This window comes from Heterodontus francisci, unplaced genomic scaffold, assembly GCF_036365525.1.
Source record: "Heterodontus francisci isolate sHetFra1 unplaced genomic scaffold, sHetFra1.hap1 HAP1_SCAFFOLD_730, whole genome shotgun sequence".
Taxonomy (NCBI): Eukaryota; Metazoa; Chordata; class Chondrichthyes; order Heterodontiformes; family Heterodontidae; genus Heterodontus; species Heterodontus francisci.
The window spans coordinates 501,239-508,304 of record NW_027140910.1 but is presented as its reverse complement, the minus strand read 5'-3'; positions in this window follow the sequence as shown (position 1 = coordinate 508,304).

The following is a 7,066-nucleotide window of genomic DNA, read 5'->3' as shown; positions in this document are numbered from 1 at the left end:
GATGCAGATCGTGGATGGGGAATATAATTTGCGACAGAAACAGAACACAATGGTTTCAGTCTGCTCACGATATAAATTACGAGAACACTAAATCATTGAAATATGGCTTATGAATCTAATAGTTGGATACAGAGACTTACCAGGGACACCAATAATAGCGAGGTTGGGATAATAAATCGAGTGAATCATCTTCAGAGCGCAAACGATCCGCTCTTCTAATGTTATCCAGTAATAATCTGCAGTGAGCCAGTAAAACCAATAGGAGAAACTCCTGCTGTCCATTGTTGTAACATTCCAATCTATTGTTCTCAGATTCTGACCCATTGTTTTAACATTCCAATCTATTGTTCTCAGATTCTGACCCATTGTTGTAACATTCCAATCTATTGTTCTCAGATTCTGACCCATTGTTCTAACATTCCAATCTATTGTTCTCAGATTATGACCCATTGTTGTAACATTCCAATCTATTGTTCTCAGATTCTGACCCATTGTTGTAACATTCCAATCTATTGTTCTCAGATTCTGATCTATCCTCTCCCTCTCTCTCTGGAGCTGCTGATCTCTGTTATGTTCCCGCTGACATTATGGGATAATACATTGAAAGGAGCCCCATATTAATAGACGATGGAAAACCTCCCAGTGACACAATTAGGGAGACGGACATTAACTACAGTCACTGAACAAACAGGTTCAGTTAACTCATTTCAATCTAAACGTTTTTGTACCACAATAAAGTAGATCATTTATCCAGTCTAGATAGGATATCTGAGGTTTAATGAGGAAAGGAATTGTGGAAACACAGCGGCAATGGCCAGAATCTTCGAATCCTCCTTTGATATGGGATTGGTGACAGAGGACTGGAAGGCTGTCAATGTTACACCCTATTTAAAAAGAGGAGAGGTTGGACAAACACTGTAACTACTGACCAGTCAGTCTAATGTTGATAGTTGGAAACTTCTGGAGTCCGTAACCCAGCACAAAGTATTTCTTGCCTGTAAAATCATGGTTAATAAATGACGAGCAGCATAGATAAGTTAATGGAAACTCATTTTCTAATCTTGATCGAGTTCGTTGAGGACGTAACTGTGAGTGTTAATGAGAATAGCGTGTTTCGTGTAATGGGATCATAGAGTCATCGTGAGGTTAAGGCACAGAAAGAGGCCAGTTGGAACGTTATTGCTGTGCCAAATGGTAAACGATCCACTATTCTAATCCCACCATCCAGCATTTGGCCAATAACCCTGCAGATTGTGGCACCTGAGCTGCATGTCCAGACTCATTCTGAATGGGTTGAGTGTCCCTGCCTCAACTACCCTTTCAGGCAGTGAGTTTGAGACTCACACCAAAGCAGGGGACCCAGTCCTGAGCCTTGCAGAACGCCGCTGGAAACATCCCTGCTGACTCTAAAATACCCGTCAACAATTACCCTTTCTTTCCTGCCACTGAGCCAATTTGCTATTTCTGGGTGAACAGGTGTTTCCTCAACTCCCCTCTAATCTTTCCATCAATCATTTTAAATCTATGCCCCCTCATCACTGATCTCTGCTAATGTGATTAGACCCTTCACCTCCACTCTATCCAGGCCCCTAAAAATATATACATTTCAATCAGATCTGCCCTCAACCTTCTCTGTTCCAAGAAGAACAACCCCAGCCTATCCAATCATTCCACATAGCTGCATTTTTCCAGTCCTGGCAACATCCTCGTAAATCTCCTCTGTGCCCTCTCCAGTGCAATTACATCCTTTCTGTAATGAGGTGACCAGAACTGCACAAAATATTCAAGTTATGGTCTGCCCAAAGAGTTATACAGTTCCAGCATAACCTCCCTGCTTTTGTATTCTATACCTCGGCTCATAAAGGAAAGGATTCCGTATGCCTTCTTCACCACCTAATCAACCTGTCCTGCTACTTCGGGGATCTGTGGACATTGACTCCAAAGTTCCCTCACTTCCTCTACACTTCCTAGTATTTTCCCATTAATCGTGCATCCCTTTGCTTTGTTTGAACTCCTCAATTTGCATCGCCTCATTCTTAATCAGGTGGAATCCCATTTGCCACTTTTCTGCCATCGATATCTTCCTGCAACCGACAGCAATCCTCCTCGCTATCTACCACACGGCAAATCTGTGTGTCATCTACAAACCTCTTGATCATGCTTCTACATTTACGTCCAAGTCATTAATATATACCACAAAAAGCAGGGGACTCAGTCCTGAGCCCTGTGGAACACCATTGGAAACAGTCCGAAGGTCTGTCTGAAACAGTCCGGGGTTCTGAAGAAGGATCACTGACCCGAAATGTTAACTCTGCTTCTCTTTCCACAGATGCTGCCAGACCTGCTGAGAGATTCCAGCATTTCTTGTTTTTGTTTCAGATTTCCAGCATCCGCAGTATTTTGCTTTTATTATATTGGAAACAGCCCTCCAGTCAATAAAACACCCATCAACAATTGCCCTTTGTTTCCTGCCAATGAGCCAATTTTGTATCATCCTTGCTGTATTTCCCTGGATTCCATGGGATTTTATTTTTTTTAACCAGTCTGCCATGTGGGACCTTGTCAAAAGCCTTGCTTAAATCCATGTAGACCACATGAACTGCACTACCCTCATCTATCTTCCTTGTTACTTCTTCAAAAAACTCACTCAAGTTGGTCAAACTAGAGCGTCCCTTAACAAATCCATGCTGACTATCCTTGATTAGCCTGTGCCTTTCTAAGAGACAGTTTATCCTGCCTCTCAGAATAGATTCCAATAATTTGCCCACTACTGAGGTTAGACTGACTGGCCTGTAATTTTTCATTCTAACCCTGGGGTCCTTTATAAACAGAGGTTCAATGTTAACAGTACTCCAATCCTCTGGCACCACACCTGTACCCAGTGAGGACTGGAAAATGATGGTCAGACCCTCTGCTATTTCTTCTCTTGCTTCTTTTAACAACATAGGATGCATTATATCTGCATCTGGTGACTTTTCAACTTTCAAGGATACTAATCCCATTAATACCTCCTCTCTCCCTCAGTATATCACATCAAATACTTCATATTCCTCCTCCTTAGCGACAATATCTGCATCATACCCCTCTTTTGTAACGTGAAACACGAAGTATTCATTGAGAACCATACCAACATCTTCCACCCCTGCACATGCATATGCAATTATGGATATACACTTATGTGAACAGACTTTCAAAACGCCTGTGATCAAATGACATTTCATAGACTTGTTATGAAAATGGAACACATGGATTAATGTGACTGTGATAGTGTGGATATGACACTGACTCAGGGACAGAAAGCAGAGAGAAGTGGTAAACAGACATTGTTCAGACTGGGGGAGGAGGGGGAGTATACAGTGCAATTTCTCAGGGGTCAGTATTAGAACCAGTACTCTTCCTTACATATAGATAAATAGATACATGATAAAGACTTACGTGTGAAGAGCAGAGTCTCAACATTTGCATAAGCCAGGAAAATTATAAATGTAGTAAACTGTGTGAAGGAAAGGAGCTGCTTCAGGAGGACATGGACAGTCAGATGGTGAAATGAGAATACACATGGTGAATTTAATTTAACACATAGAATTGGGGAAGTGATTATTTTGTGAGGGAGAATAAGGGGAGTGAATAGAAACTAAACTGCACCATTTAAAAGATGGTACCGGAGCACAGAGACTGGGTGCGTATGTACACAAATCTTCAATGGTGGCCGGATAAGTTCTGAAGATTTTAAAAAGGCATCCGGGATCCTTAGCTTTATACCTAGAAGCAAAGAATTTAAAAAAAAACACAAGAACATTCCGCTAAGACTAGAAATGACTGTTTGAGCCTCAGCTGGGATATTGTGTCCAATTCTGGACACCACACTTTATGAAGATTCCAAGGCCTTGGAGATGTTGCCTCGGTGATATGCTAGAATGGTAACAGGGATGAGGGAGTTCAGTTATGGTGAGAGAATCTGGGATTGTTCTCCTTAGAGCAGAGAAGCTAAAAGGGAGATTTAATAGAGGGCCTGAAAATGATGATGTGTTTTGCTGCAATAAATAAAGAGAATCTGGTTTGACTGGATGAAAGGTCAGTAGCCAGAGAACACAGTTTAATGTTGATTAACAAAAAAACAGAGGAGAGATGAGGAGATTTTCTTTTCTTTACACAGCGAGTGTTTATGATTTGGAATTCACTTCCTGAAAGGGTTGTGGAAGTAGATTTAACAGAAACGTTCAAAAGGGAATTGGATCAATACTAACAGGGTGATTTACTGGACTGGGAGAAAGGAACAGGGGAGAGGAATAATTGAAGATTTCCTTCAAACAGCTGGAACTGGGACGATTTGTTAAATGGTCTTCTCCTGTGCTGTGTAATTCTCTGACTGACTGATAACAGAAACCATTGAGTACGTATCTCATGCGCACAATTGACATTCAGCAGTTTTTAATCCCGAGATTAATTGTTACTTGTTTTCTGCTGAAGACAACAGCAGAAAGACAGATACAAGGAGCTGGTGAGATAAATTGTGTTGACAATTTGTTTATTGGGTTATGACGTCTCTGTCTGATCACTGACCTCGCCTGGTTTCAATCGGTCAATTACAAACTCATTGATTGTATTACTATTTTATTTCCTGTCTATTTGTTCTCAGGTTATGGGTGATACTGACAAGGCCAGCATTACTTCCCCATCCCTGGTTACCATGAGAAAATGGTGAATCTTGAACCACTGCAGTCCCTGTGGTTCTAACAAACAAACTAACATTTAGTATTTTGATGAGACAGTTTCATCACTGGGCATTTCAGAATGAGTTAGGTTTGAACATGAGGATGAGAGTTTTCAAATCAAGATGTTGCCAGAGCAGGGGCCAATGTAGGTCAACGAGCACTGGAGTGATGGATGAACGGGACTTGCTTTGAGTTTAGATACAGGCAGCAGAGTTTTAGATGAACACATGTTTGTGGCCGAGTCAGTACAGGTTAGATGCAGAGTAAAGCTCACTCTACACTGTCCCCATCAAACACTGCCATGACAGGTACAGCACGGCTTAGATCCAGAATAAAGGACACTCTGCACTGTCCCCCATTAAATACTCGGAGGACAAGTACAGCACTGGGGTTGGCTGCTGCCTAATTGGAGGTGCTGAGTAGTTAACGAGGTTCAGCTGACTGTTGCTCTGTGAAGAGGCTGGAAGCTGTGTGACTGCTGCAAGAGGGAGAGACTGAGATTGAAGGAAAGGTTTTTCCACATTGGCAACATGAGTCTGGGGAAAGAGGCTGGGAGAGGAGCTAATTCGATAGCTCTTTCAAAGAGACAGTACTGACACAATGGGCCGAATAGCCTCCTTCTGTGCTGCACCAATCTCTAATTCTATGAGCAAGAGACAGAGAGTGAAGTGAGTGAGGGAGAGAGTGAAAAAACGCGAAAGAGGGAAAGGTCAATAGGAAGTGCGAAAAAATCGTGTTTGCATCACTTTTTCAGCAGAGGAGTCATGATTTGCCCGTCCCCGTTCCTGTTGAGACAAGTGATACACAAACATCCTGCTGCCTCCTCATTTCCATTCATTCTACGTACACGTGTTTCAGCCAGGCTTCAGCTCTTCAAGGCAGTCTGTCCCTTTTAACGGGAAGTTGTACTGAATCACAGGAGGCTCCTGTTTCTGATTGGGAATGCTGCAATTGGAGACAAGGCAAATGGAATACTACGACAGAGAGAGGGCTCCGTTGTTCACGGATGTGGTGTTGGAGGCCTTAGTCATGGTGGGTGACAGGAGAAGAGAGGATATGTTTTCGTGGAGTGGGCTGGAGACCCTCAAGGAACGTCCTCCGAATGGAATGGGAGCAGGTGGCCAGGGAGATCAATGCAAGACGTCTGGCCCCGAGGACTTGGCAGCAGAGCCAGAAGAAGTTTAATGAGTTCACACGGGTCACACAATGTCAGTGAATTCATCTCCACATGGCTTCTCCTACCCCCAACATCACCAACCTCTCACACTGCTCAATGTACCACACCCCCATCACTCACCCATCAGTAGTCCCTAACACTCAGGACTCACACCTAACATTCACATACTCCATCTCACCTTCACACACATTCCACTTATACCAGCTTCACACCCACCCCTCACTGCCTCCACGTTCCTGCAGCTACTCAACTGTGCCAAGAACATCACCCAAACACAGTGCAACACAATCACTGACATTCTGCCCTCTCTGTTACAGAACATGGTGGCCGACAATCACAGGGAGCAGCAGTGAACCGGCGGGGACCAGGCAGACCTTCATCCCCTGAGCCTGAGGGAGGAGATGGTTCTTCACATCATGGGACCGGCTGTGACAGAGCCCATAGCATCCGGCATCACCGAGAGTTTTCAGGATGATGCTATTTTCCGGCCTTATGTCTCTTCTTAACTCCCAACTGCCCCTCGTCCTGCTGTCTGGGATGATGTACAAGCTGCAGATGGTGGGACCATGAACCTCCTGCTTTACAACCCACCCCCAATCCCTCACCCCAGCCCTCCCCCTCTGATTTTATACTTTCCAATCATAAGCCAAAACTGCCAGCTTCCCAGTCACAGCAGATCCAGGAGACAGAGAGAGATAGAGAGAGAGCAGCACAGCACTGATGGTGATACCCCATCACTTGGTCTGATACTCATAGTCATCAGATCAAATACTTACACTGTGTGGACCTTAGAGGCTGGTATAGAGTCGGAATCTGCACATGGTGAGTCACCGAGCACGAGTGAGCTGCAGCCAGGCCAGGGTGAAAGGATAGCTCATGTGTCAGCTCACCGGAGGGTGAGGTCACAAATGTGTTATAATACACAGGACGCAGATGTGAACATTGCTGGAACAGCATACAGGAGAATGCTGATCGACATGTACACTGAGATACTTTGTCCATTGACAGGCCTGTTAGACAGTCTGTTGTCACTGTCAAGGAACATGGAGGAGTCTGGCTCCAACATGGCACAGGACATTGCACAGAGATTGAAGCACATTCTTTCCCCTGTGGAAGTGGTCACTAACTCCATGACAGCAGTAGCGGACCCAGCCCTGATACAGTGCCTGGTGAC